At 36.5% G+C, this 13890-nt stretch overlaps 1 protein-coding gene across 15 annotated transcripts in view; it reads left to right on the top strand.

Annotated features, from left to right (window-relative positions):
- The first annotated feature begins 2234 nt into the window (after positions 1-2234).
- Positions 2235-13890, top strand: part of LOC107474609 (disease resistance-like protein DSC1) — a 54785-nt gene continuing 43129 nt past the window's right edge. Inside the window, exons 1-5 of one of the 15 annotated variants that reach the window (XM_052257346.1) lie at positions 2235-2435; positions 2507-2555; positions 2647-2673; positions 2785-2958; positions 4396-4565. The gene's annotated coding sequence lies outside the window, so the exon portion shown is untranslated. Of the gene's footprint in view, positions 2436-2506; positions 2556-2646; positions 2674-2784; positions 2959-4395; positions 9331-9399; positions 10196-11740; positions 11784-13890 lie in introns of those variants that run through there. The other 14 variants (XR_008005913.1, XR_008005914.1, XM_052257348.1 and 11 more) reach the window with 14 other exon arrangements.

The raw sequence follows: 13890 nt of genomic DNA, 5'->3' as shown, positions 1-13890 counted from the left end.
TATTTGCATTGACATTGGGAATCACAATACTACTCCCACAATTTCCAGAATCAAGAGTAGTATAAGACCCTAATGTCTGTCTAGCATATGGAGCACCATTGATTTCATTGTTGTTGTGAGGTTCAGCTATGATCGTGTCTGAAACTCTATTACTTTCTTCTAGCACTCTTTCGTTTCTTGCTTGCTTTCTTAACTTCTAGAGAGTTCTCTCAATTTCTGAATCAAAGAGGAGATGTTTCTCTTGATTTTCTTGCATATATACAAAGAAAATAACAAAAGAAAAGATATTTAAAAAATTTTTCGTCAAAGTGAAAGAAACTTCAAGTGAGGCAATAATACAAATAGTTAGAGAACAAAAGAAAAGAAAGAATTACAAGTAACCAAATGACTAAAATAAGAAAGAAACAAGTGTCTAATATAGGTAATCAATCAATCAGTAGTTTGTTAATCACAAGAATTGAAAAAAAGAGCTTCAAACTTAGTTTCATGAATCTAGTTTTCCAAGTGATCATAAAACTCAATTTAATTAGATTCAAACTATTTTCCAAGAGATTTGAATTCTTGGAAATGAAGAATGAAGACTCTTTCTAAAGAAGCAAATGAAAGATGAAGTGAAGATGGAGACTAAATCACATTTGATCCATTCAATTCTATAGAGCTCTTTTTCTCAATGAAAAGGAAATTAGCTACTCATGGCTTACAAAATGTGAAAAAATAAAAATAAAAATAAAATGTAGAAGAATTGAAAAGAAGTGGAAGGAGAAGTTTCCGGATATATGAAGTCTTCTCATCCTCTATTTATAATCTATTCTAAATTACAAAGTCAAATGAAATTCAAATTACAAGCAAATACAATTTCAAACTAACTATCCTAGTGATCTTCATTGCTTCTATTAAGTCATGAGCCTTGTCAATCGTTGTGATGGTTGTGGGCTTTATTAAGTGGGCTTGAGGAACAATTATTGTGTCATTGAATAATCAAATTAAATACCAAATGTAGCATGCAATATGCTCTTTTTCATGAACCAAAATGAAGCTTAAAAATGTGACCAAAGGAAGTGTGCTTAAGGGCTACGTTGGAGACACTTTGCATAGATTTGGAGACACTAAATTCAAGCCCCTTTGGCCATGCTTCTTCGAAGGCGCATATGACGGAGGATGCTTTACATTTTGGTGCCTTTGGTGGCGTTGGAGAGGTCAAGATTGTGAACTAAATGGAGGCCCTGGATGTGAACTCCCTTGGCGTTGAAGACACCAATTTGAAGGGAAGAAAGTGGCGTCTAAGGCGCCACCATTGGAAGGCTTTTGGAGGGCAACTTCTTGGCGTTGGGGGCGCCCATTTGGTGAAGGAAAAGTGGTATTTGGGATGCCATGAATTGGACCAAAGGAGGCTTCAAACTTGATGGATGGAGGAGGAATCTAAGACGCTACAAAGTTGATGAAGGAGTTGGCGTCTTGGACGCCACAATGGTGCTCCTTGGAGTGTGCTTTGTATGGCGTCTAAGGCTCCATACGTTGGGCGTTGGAGACTCCACTTTCATGCATCAAATTGGAGTCCTTGGGGTGGCGTTGAAGACTCCAATTGAATGGAGTTGGAGACGCAACTCATAATGCTTGAATTGGAGCCTTCAAAATTTGCACCATTTCACTTGTTTGTCTTCAAAAAGTTGCTCAACAATCCTTCTTTCTTGATTTTCTATAATGTTGCTCTAGAAGTGTTGAATAAGTAATTCTCTATTGATGTCTTTGTTACTTCTTTTTCTATCAATTTCTACAAAAATTTCCAAACTCAAAATAATTAAAGTAATATTCAATTATAGCACAAAACATTTCATAATTTATTGACTTTCTATATAAATAAACCATAAAAAACAACTCATGATACATATGCATCAGTGAATATTGACACCAGCGAATTGCCATTACTTTTTTCCGTTCATATTTACTGTTTTTCTTATAAAATTTACTAAATACAAAAATTAGGTTACATATGAAAAATATAATAATTTTTTAGTTATTTTTATCACATTTTACAATATTTTAAAAATATTTTTATCGATGCCTTTAAAAGTGAAAAGTGATTTTAATCGTTTACTCTGTGTTATTTATATATCCATAGGCTATTTTGGCTTGTTGTCCAAACATTATATTTGTCCTTTTATTAATACGTGGAATCAAGCATACTATTAGTCTTTATACACTTGTTATTTAAATTTTTAGAATATATAATGTTAGGATAATTTGTTTCTCTAATTTATGAAGATTACTTCGTTTTAGTAGTGTTGTTCACACTTCACAACTCGCAATGTATAGTTGAAAGCTGAACCAATAATGTCTTAGTCCACAGCCAAAGAAAGAAGAAAGAAGAAAGAAGATAGACTTGGACTTTACTTTGCTTAGTGCTTCCACCGCTGATCGTCACTTTCGCTTTAAAGGTGAGAACAAATATACTTTCTATTTTTATTATTTCACTATAATAATTTTGCAAATTTTTTCCCCTTTTCAGTTTTGTGGAATCCTCTCATGCTCTTGAATTAGATCCATGTGGTAGCTAGGTATTTACTGTTTATATTTTAGAGTAATCTGAGATATTCTTGGGTCTATCCTTAAAAATGCTGATTTGTATTTTGTCGGTGTCGGTTACAGAAATCTTTTGGAGTAACTGATTTTTTTGTGAGTTGTGTTTCCCTTTTTTTTTCCCTTGTTTTTTGTTTTTCGTTTTTCGTTTTTTTTTTATGCTTTGAACTTTGAATCCTCCTTGTATTTTTTTGTCCTGCTTCAAAGAAAGCATGCTCCTTCTTCAGAGTTATGCACAGGAGTTGAACGAGCAAAGAATACTTGGTCTGGTGGGATCATCTTCATTTTTGCAACTAGTCAACTACCATTGATTCAACTATGATTGTCCCTTTCCGTTCTTGAGATTCAAAACCCAAATAATTGGTTGGTTAAGGAAGAAAGGTATTTATCATTTTGACCAATTCCACCGCGATAGTTCTGGTTTTCGTATTAGCATATCGTTGTTATTCTTATTTCTTTAGTGATCTTTTCTTCTCTTTCGTAAAGCTATCAAATAGCCTAGTCTAACCAAGTTGGGTTGGTCTAGTGGTTAATTCACTAGTCCACTTAAACAAGTGTCGGGGGTTCGAATTCCGCCTTGTGCATGCAGCAACCCATTGGCCAATGGCAAACCCTTAAATGGAACTCAGTACCGCGACGGATTAGTCCTTAACCTACCGGATTGAGGAATACCGTGAAAAACAAAAAAAAATAGCCTAGTCTCACCATTTAAGCCACACACGTCTTACCTTAGTTATCAAAAGGAACGAGAAATGGTAGGTTAAAATTATTTATTTATTCAACAATACTTAAAGAATATAAAATAAAAATAAATTCATTAAAAAAAGTAAAAAAGAATTATGACTCTTTTATTATTTTCTAAATTTTGACTCCCAAACATTAGTCAAATCAACTCAGGAATTGAACCAGTTATCAAGAAACTAAGTCACTCTATTAGAAGTTTAATGAGTAGATTATTAGTTTATACTGGTTAAATAAAAATTAATTAATTCAAATACATAAAAATATAATGTTATTTTATTCATGTAATATGTATTTTAAAGATAATAGAATTAATTTAGTAACTAATAAAATTCTCTTTTATTTAACCAATGACTATTAAGATTAATTTAAATAAATATAAGAAACGCATTATTAGATTTGATGTCTCATCATTTATTTCTCATATATTTAAAATACAAAGTCAGACTGCATTTAAAATTAAAATAAAACATAATTTAAACAAATATTTTTTTGATCTTATAATTTAAACAAATATAATAAATCTTAAAAGTTAAATCTTAAAACTTCAATTTTTAATTGTGAAAAAAATCCAAATTTTAAACTTCAAACTCTAAAACTTAAATTCTAAATCGTAAATCATAAACTCTAAATCATAAATTTTAAATTCAAAATTTTAAATCATAAACCACAAAATTTAAACCTTAGACTCGTTAATTAATTTTAGGATGTTTGATGAGTTTGAGAGAACTTAAAAATGCAAATCAAATTTAATTTAAATTGGATATTAGTATCCTAAAAAATTGAAAATTGAACATATAAAAAATTGATATAATATAATTAAATTTCTAAATTTAATGGTTGATCAAAGGCTTATGATGAGTTATTAGCTATATAGCATTTCTCTTAAAAAAAACAACATATATAATGAATAACAACATAGAATAATAGTAAGTTTTGCCTCATACTGGGTTTGGTCCATGTTTGATCACTATGAGTTTGACTCTTTGAGCATGTCATGTTAAATGGACCTATTCTTTTGACCATCAAATTTAAACTAGTTAATCTATTTCAATATGACCTTTGTTAACAAAACAGGTAAGGACAAACCTGCTCCACCAAGACCCGACCAAATTTGGGCTGCAAGCTAAGTCTTAATGTGGGAATCTCCCCTTCTGATTTGGAGAATAAGCGACTTGGGAGTTCCCAACATGACTTAGCTCCCAAGTTAGTAACTGCCTACATCTCTAGTCAAGAGCTTTAAAAAGGTGATTACGAACACACTAAGTCCCTAAGATCCAACTTCTAACCTTCCTATAATGTGACCGATGGCAAGTATGAATCTTTCAACCTCATAACTCCTCTGCTGATTCCTTTATTAACTTGTAGGATCCCCTGCTCTGTTAGGGTAACGACGTGGAACATTCCTAAAATTTTTTAGATTTTCAAAGTCCGTATCCAGAACATTCGCATAAAAGTCTCATACACTCCTATCATAACACTAGTGACAATGCTAGGGACCCAGAGCTCATCCACATATGACAAGCAAACACTACTTTCATCAAGATGGGCGTGCTTCCCTTAACGTGAAGTCACACACAACAAAGCAGGAATACCAAATCTAACTATTCTGGATAATAATGAATAGTGAGAATCCGACCACATGGAATCATATATTACCAACGTTTTGTGAAGAATATGGGTAACGTAAATACAAAACTAACTCTGGGTCGGTAAAACGACGAACAAGCAAGACAAATGTAATTGGGTAAGACAAGACACATTGTCACCACCAAATATATACTACTGACTTAAATTTCAAAGTGTCTTTGTAAGATGTCCTCCCGGCTTGGTCTAAACAACTCACATTGAAATCTCGGATTTTCATAAGTACGTCTCAACAGTCAAGTACGAACATTGATGTTGTCTGTAGGGATCTTGAATTTGTTTCATACCATAGCTGAACACAAGATTCAATCAACCATTGATCAAAACACTCCACTCAAAGAAACACATCTTGAGGATGTTCACGAGACTAACCCCAATTCTATTGATGAACACCAAGTGCCTCCAGGGTTCGAGCATAATACTGGAGATCGTCGAATCGTTGGCTTGGGACCACAGAATTATGACCAAGCAATGCAAGAGACGCGTCACAAGATGCGAGAAATGTAGGAAATGCAACATAAAATGAAGGAACTAGAGCACAATCTGGAAGAACGCTCACAATCCCAAAGAACTCGATCTTGTAGCCGCACGGATAGAGATCAGCTGGATAAACGGGAAAGGTTGACTCCGGAGAACTTGGAGGATCCCTCGTCATGAGGAGGCTTATCATGACCATAAAAGATGAGGAAAGTCCAACTCCCAATTTGCCCAATCTAAAAGGAAACGAACTCCAAACAAGAGCCCAAGCCCTAGGCGGTATAAGGATTCTACGGAGCACGTAATCATGGGGCAGACCTCATTTGCCTCACACGCTTTACAAGTCAGACTGCCCAAACACTTTGATAAACCAACGGATATCAAGTATGAAGAAAAGTTTTATCCTTAGGAGTACATAGATGCTTTCGAAGCACGAATGAACCTGGAAGGGGTAGGGGATACTATAAGATCCAAAGTGTTTCCAGTCATGCTTTCTGGGCCAGCCTTTGCCATCTGGTTCTATCTCCTCAATTCACGACATCAAGATCAAGTTTCTTGCTCACTTCACAATTAGGCAAACTCAAGCTAAGCACTCAATCTTCTTACTTGGAATAGAATAAGGACTGGAGAGAACATATGAGATTATCTAGATAGTTTCAACAAAGCACTTTTGGAGGTTAATACCCGAACTCCTGAGGTTGTTTGCCTTTGTCTCATAGCAGGATTGTCGAAGGAGACTTCAGAAGGCACCTCACCTCAAAAGATGTGAAGTTTATGGAAGAAATCCACCAAATCGCTCTAGAATACATGAGGGATGAAGATGTTTCGAAGGTAGTCTCGACAAAACGGAAAAACCCAGCTCCCTCGCCTAATAAGGCCAGAAGCTCGGGACAAAATGCCCTGGGAGCAACAGTTCCTCGTGTGGGAAAGTTCTCGACATATATACTATAGTGGTGTCACTGGCAGAAGTTCATCAACAAGTTTCACACTGAGGCATATTATCCAAAGCTAGGCGGATACGATCAAGGGCTTCTTTGAATAAATCATAATATTGTGATTACCATAAATCCTATGGTTATAGGACGAAAGATTGCATAGACTTAAAGGATGCTTTGAAATAGGCCATCCAAGATGAAGCTTTCAGAAATCATTCAACACGTTAGGCTACCCCAACGGCAAAACATTGACAAAGACCGAGAAATAAGGAACCCCAGAAAGCATAAAACCAGTGAGAACTAGGATGCCACTGCACAAGTGGTAGTAAATGTCGTTTTGGAAAAAAATGGTTCAACAAAAACCAAAAACGCAGTTAAGAATGATGCCAAATCCAGAAGTTCCGAAGTCTTGAAGATACAAAGTTTTTCAATTGTCCAATTTACTACTGAGGATTTCCAATATACCACTTTGGAAGATGATGAGCCCTTGGTAATCACGGCTAGGCTAGGAAACGGGATTGTGAAGAGAATCCTGATAGACACTGGAGCAGATTTAAACTTGTTGTTCAGGAACGCATTTAACGCCTTAGGGCTTAAGGATCAACATCTCAAACCATACCTACCTCGGGTAGTGGGTTTGGGCATTACTATATTAAGAATGACAGAGTTATCAACCTCTTCTTTACGATAGGGGAGGGACTGGAAGCTCGGGTTGTGCAAGCAGAGTTTATCATTTTGAAAGACTCAACGGATTACAATGTTATCCTCAAACAGAAAATGCTTAAACAATCTCTGTGCTTTCATTTCAACCAAATTTTCTATTATGAAGTATATGTCGGCAAAAGGTCGTGTAGCCACAATTCGAGGAGATCGAGTGGCCGCCATCAAATGCAACACTGTAAATTTGAACCTAATGGATAAAGCAAAGGAATCTACAAGAGTATTCTTTGTGGACTTGATTCATGAGTTCAGGAAAAGCCGAGGCCCAAACCTGATGGCAATTCGGAAAATTTTCAAATTAGGCATGAAGCTGAAAATATACATTCATCAACAAAGACTTGCATTACCCCTTGAAGTCGGAACTTCAAGATTTCTAAAAGGTAACGTCAACTTATTTACTTGGAAACCATCCGATATGCCTGGAATTGATCCCACGTTCATGTCCCATCAACTTGCTATGGATCCCTCGTATAAATTGGTTGCACAACGACATCGTAAGATGTCCCAAGATCGGTTTAACAAGGTCAAGAGATAAGTACAAGGGTTGTTGAACGCTGGTTTTATTAGAGAGCTCACGTATTCAACTTGGTTATCCAATGTTGTAATGGGAAAAAAGTCTAATAAAAAATGACAAAAGTGTGTGAATTACACTGATTTGAATAAAACTTGTCCAAAAGACTGTTTTTCTTTACCTAACATTGGTAATATGATCGACTCTTCATCAGGATATTGACTTCTAAGTTTTTTAGATGCATATAGTGATTATAACCGAATCCCGATACACCAACCTGATGAAGATAAGACTGCTTTCATCACTCTAGAAAGAATTTATTGTCATACTATAATGTCTTTTGGTTTAAAAAATGCAGGGACTACTTATCAAAGATTAATGGCCAAGGTGTTTAAATAGCAGATAAGGAGAAACATGGAACTCTACATTGACAACATGTTTATAAAAACTAGATTGGATGATGACCTTGTAGCTAATTTATGAGAAACTTTTGATAACCTCCGACTTAATAACATGAGGTTGAATCCGAAAAGTTTGCATTTTGGAGTCTGGGGAGAAAAATTTCTTGGATTCATGGTCACTCAGAATGGTATTTAAGCTAATCCAAAAACGTGTAAAGTCAGATTAAACATGTCAAACCCTCGGAATATTAAGGAGGTGCAAAGGTTGACAAGTCGGGTCGCCACCTTGTCAAGATTTCTTGGATCCTCTACTGAAAAAGCAAAATCTTTCTTTAAATTAATTAAGAAAGGAGTAGCTTTTGAATGGACGAGAGAGTGTGAAAAATCTTTCACACACTTTAAAACTTTATTATCTTTTCCTCTTGTCCTCGCAAAGCTGGAGCTCAGGAAGTTGTTATACCTATATTTATTTGTCACTGATGAATCCATAACTTCAGCACAATGACATGTGTATTTTATTGGTAGGGTCCTTCAAGGTCCCTAAGTGAAATACTCAAAGTTAGAAAAGCTTTCTTTTGCAGTACTAATAATGTTGGCACGTCATCCATGATAATATTTCCAAAGTTACTTGATAATTGTACGAACCGACCAGCTGACTAAAAAAGTTTTGCAAAAGCCAGATTTGGCAGGTTGAATGATGAGCTGGTCAATAGAATTGTCACAATTTAACATAAGATATGAACCATGCTCAGCCATTAAGGCACAAGCAGTGGTGAACTTTTTGGCCAAAATGACTTATTCTTCTCCAAGTCACTAGTTTGGGAACTTCACGTTGATGGAGCATCCCAAACAAGGCATGGGGTGCATGTGTCATCTTGACTAAAGAGGAATATCTGGTCATCGAAACTTCTATGAAGTTTGATTTTCCGATCTTAGACAATCAGGCTGAGTATGAGGCTTTGATTGTAGGATTGTCATTGGCAACTGAAGTTGGTGCAACAACGCTAATTGTGTACAGTGATTTCCAGATTATAACATCTCAAGTTAATGGCGAGTATCGGACGCGGGATCCGTTGTTGCAATTATATTTAAAAAAGGTACAGAATGAAATTTTGAATTTTATGACATTCTGTATTGATGCAATTGCATATTTGATATATTAGCTAGTTAGTTTAGTTGATTTTAGCTTGATTTCACTCATTTTCTCTAAATAAACAAGTCCTTTTATGAGTTTGTTTTCATGCATAAGAATACTAAGGAATATGTTGATTCTAGCCAAATTCATGCAAATGATTTAAAGAATAAATACATGAATGAGTATGAATGAATCTCATGAAAATTATTGCATGAATTGGTAAGACTTTGAAGCTATTTCCTTTGTTGATGATAGGTGATGAAACAAGGAAGCATGGAAGCAAGAATGATGCAAGCTGGGCAAGAAGAAGTTGGCGTTGCCAACTTGGAGATAATGGGCGTTGTTCATGGCAACGCCAGGCAGCCTTGCAAGAAGAAGTGGCGTTGCCAACTTGGAAGAGGGCTGCGTTATTGAGGACAACGCCAGGCAACCAAGAAGCAAAGTTGGCGTTGCCAACTTGAGGAAAAGAGTGCGTGTTTGTAGGCAACGCCCAGGCAAGCAAAGAGCTGAGCCAAGGAGAGCTCGAGGGCGTTGCCAACGTGGGAATGAAAAGGCGTTATTCAAGGCAACGCACACAAGCAAACTTGGCCCAAGAGAAGGAGGAGCTGGCGTTGCCAACTCAAGATGGGCGTTGCCAACGCCCTCGACACTCCTTCATGGCTCAAGTTCCTTTCTTGTGGCAAAGGAAGTTTTTCTATAATTTCTACTTTTGCCTTATCAACCTCTATACCTTTTCTTGAAATTTTATGACCAAGAACAATGCCTTCGGGTACCATGAAATGGCATTTCTCCCAATTCAGAACTAAGTTTGTTTCTTGGCATCTTTTCAAGACTAAGGTAAGATGGTGCAAGCAAGTATTGAAGGAATCACCAAAAACAGAGAAATCATCCATAAAGACTTCAATGAATTTTTCTACCATGTCTGAGAAGATTGATAGCATGCACCTTTGAAAGGTAGCTGGGGCATTACATAGTCCAAATGGCATTCTCCTATATGCAAAGACTCCAAAGGGACAAGTAAATGACGTCTTCTCTTGATCCATGGGGTCAACCACTAGTATCTTGTGCATGCATACGGCAGGGCTTATGCCTTTCAAGTCATCAATGGTCCATCCCAACGCCTCTTTGTGAGCTTTCAAAACCACAAGGAGCTTTTCTTCTTCCTCTTCATTCAATGTGGAGTTGATGATCACTGGGAAGCTATCTTTCTCACCAAGAAATGCATATTTAAGATGAGGGGGTAGTGGTTTCAACTCTTGTTGTGGTGCCTCTTCTTTCGTAGCTTCACTTGGTTCCTTTGATGCTTCCAATTTGTTCTCCTCTTGTTCCTTGATGTTATGGACCTCCTCTTGTTTTATTTGATGGTTTGTGTCAAGCACTTCTTCAACCAAAGAGTCTACTACATCAATCCTCATGCAATTTTCTTTCTCAACAGGGTGTTGCATTGCTTTGAAGACATTTATGGTCATTTGCTCATCATGCACTCTGAAAATCATCTCTCCTTTTTCCACATCAATGATTGTTCTAGCTGTAGCCAAAAAGGGTCTACCAAGAATGACTGAATTGTTTCCCTCTTCATCCATGTCTAGGACCACGAAATCAGCTGGGAATATGAAGTTTCCCACCTTCACCAAGAGGTTTTCAACTACTCCATTTGGTATTTTGATGGATCTGTCAGTAAGTTGGAGTGACATCCTTGTGGGTTTGAGCTCTTCAATCATCATTTTCTTCATCATGGTGAGTGGCATTAGGTTAATGCTTGCTCCCAGATCACAAAGTGACTTGTCAACAGCCATGCTCCCAATCGTGCAAGGTATGAGAAAGCTGCCAGGGTCTTTGAGTTTTGGAGGTAACCCTTTTTGAATGATGGCACTGCACTCTTGATTGAGAATCACCGTTTCTTTTTCTTGCCAACTTCTCTTCTTGGTGATCAATTCCTTAAGAAACTTTGCATATAATGGCATTTGTTCCAGAGCTTCTGCCAATGGGATGTTGATTTCAAGTTTCTTGAAGATTTCTAAGAACCTTGGGAATTGTTGGTCCTTTGCTCCTTTGTGTATCCTAGTTGGGTATGGAAGCTTGGGTACATAAGCTTTTACCCCTTCATTTTTGTTTTCTTGTTGTGGATTCACACTCCCCTTGCTATCACGGTTGCTTCTTTGTCCAAGTGGGTTGCTTTGTGGCTTGACAACTTCTTTGCCTTTGTTAGATGTTGAACCCTTTTCTTCATCTTGCCTTTCCACATGTGCTTCCACTGTGTCTTGCTCTTTGGGTTTTATTGCTTCTTTATTCGAACTTTCACCAACTACCTTGCCACTCCTCAACTGCAGAGCCTTACATTCTTCTCTTGGGTTGGGTATTGTGTCACTTGGGAGAACATTGGTTGGTCTCTCGGCTTGTTTGGCTAATTGTCCCACTTGTCTCTCAATGTTCCTCATGATGACCTCATGTTCCTTGTGTCCCTTAGCTAAGGCTTGAGTGGTTTGAGCAAGTGCTTGCAAGGTCGCTTCAAGACTTGAAATTCTTGTCTCATGATGGTCAATTGGGGGTATGATGGGGGTTGATTGTTGTTGGAAGTTGTTGGGTGGATTAGTGTGGTAATTTTGTGAGTTGGATGATGGTGCAGAGAAGTTATTTTGGTGAGCTTGTGAGTTATGATGGGGTGGTTGATATGTGTTTTGTGTTTTTCTATATTGGTTAGTATTGTTGGCATGGTGATTTTGGTTGTTTGTGTTACGGGTTTGATTGTGGTTGTTATTCTTTTGCCAATGGTTTTACGTAAAAATTAGAATTCACGTACAACCGGCAAGTGTATCGGGTCGCATCAAGTAATAAAACTCACTTAGAGTGAGGTCGATCCCACGAGGATTAATGGATTAAGCAAGCAATAGTTAATTAATTGTTCTAGTTAGACGATTCATGTTTGAGTGATAAGCAACAAGAAATGTAAATGACTTGAAATTAAATAAAAGCAATAAAGTGCAAGGAAAGTAAATGACAAGAAATTAAAGTGCTAAAAATTAAAGTGCGAGAATGTAAATTGCAAGGAATAGAAAGTATAAGAAAGTAAAGTGCAAGAAAGTAAATGACTAGAAAGTAAAACCAAGTGAAGTATTTCTACAAACACTTGGAAGGCATAAATGTGCCAAAGTAAAGAAAGCCATAAATGTGCATAAGTAAATGACAAGAATTTAAAGAGAACAATTAAATGACAAGAATTAAAGACAAGAAGTAAATAACAAGAATTAAGAATGAAATTAACATTGGGATCAAGAGATATTGCATTCTCAAGATCAACAATTCTCATCTCCACTTCAATCATTCAATCATTGATCTCTTGGCAAATCATAAGTAATCAAACCCCAATCTCTTGGTGATTTGATTTCTCTTAACTTGATCAATTGCCAATCTCTTGATCTAATTGCTCATGAGAAGAGATGAAGAATGGTCTCTAATTGCCACACAACCCTCAAGATTTCAATTCAAAGTGATTACATCTCACATATCAAGCTAAGAATTATCAATCAAGAGAGTTGTGAGAGAAGAGCCTCAAACTAAATTCTATGACTCCTTTCTCAAGTTCATCATAGAATTTAAATAGATCTAATCCCTCTCTCGATAGTAATTAGATCTTTGAAGCACAAAGACTCTCTCTAAAGAAACAATGAAAGAAGAATTGAAGATGAAGAATGAAAATAAATCAACCCATTAAATTGCAATAGAGCTCTCTTTCCCAAATGTTGGAAATTAGAAACTCATCATAACAAAAATATTTACTAAAGTGTGAATGAAAGAAAATGGAAGAAGAGAAGAGAATGAGAGTGAAAGGGGAGTGGAGTCACCTCCACCCCTCCATGGTGTCTCTCAAATGTTGAATCTAAGGCCCTATTTATAAGCTACCTAAATTACAAATTCAAATGAAATTACAATCAAATGCAAATTTCCTAATTACTTCTAGATGATTCTTGTGGCCTTGATTGATTGTTACTTGTGGCTTGACTTGGGCTTGTGAACTTTTAACTCCCTTCATAGAAGCTTGAAACATTGAAGAATAAATGAAGGGATTGGAGTATTTGGAAGTGGCCCAATGTGGAGTGTCATTGAAGTGGCATTTTGGGCTTTTGAAGGTTTGGAAAAACCTTACACGCTGAAGTATTGGTCTGTTTGGGTCTCCAAATTGAATGTCCACTATATATTATTATATATCTTTGGAAAGCCCTAGATCTCAGCTTTCCAACGCCGCTGGAAGCATGTCAATTGGACTTCTCTAGCCCAAGTTATGATCTTTTGAAGGTGAAGAGGTCAGTCTGGCGAACTGCAGGGACTTGTTTTACGCTGAAATTGTGAAGCTAAACGAATAGCAATTTGTCCCCTCAAATCAGTGTCAACTATAAAGTGTTATATATGGTTGGAAAGCTCTAGAAGTCTACTTTCTAATGACACTGAGATCACTTCATTTGGAGCTTTGTAGCTCGAGTTATTCTTGTTGGAGTGTGAAGAGGTCAGGGTTGCAAATCCTCTTTGCTTCTCTTTGAGTTTGTTTCCAACTTTTTGCCACCTTGGGAGTGTGCTTCCTCTATTAGTGCTTTTATTGCTTCATTTTCCATAATTTCCTACAAAATTTATTAACTCAAGCAATCAAAGCAATATTCAATTTAATCACCAAAACACTCCCATAATTAAGCATTATGAATTGATTTTTATATGAAAAAGCATAGAAAAACATAACATGATGCGTAGTCATCA

Source organism: Arachis duranensis, chromosome 2, assembly GCF_000817695.3.
Source record: "Arachis duranensis cultivar V14167 chromosome 2, aradu.V14167.gnm2.J7QH, whole genome shotgun sequence".
Taxonomy (NCBI): domain Eukaryota; kingdom Viridiplantae; phylum Streptophyta; class Magnoliopsida; order Fabales; family Fabaceae; genus Arachis; species Arachis duranensis.
This window is presented reverse-complemented; position numbering and strand designations above follow the sequence as displayed.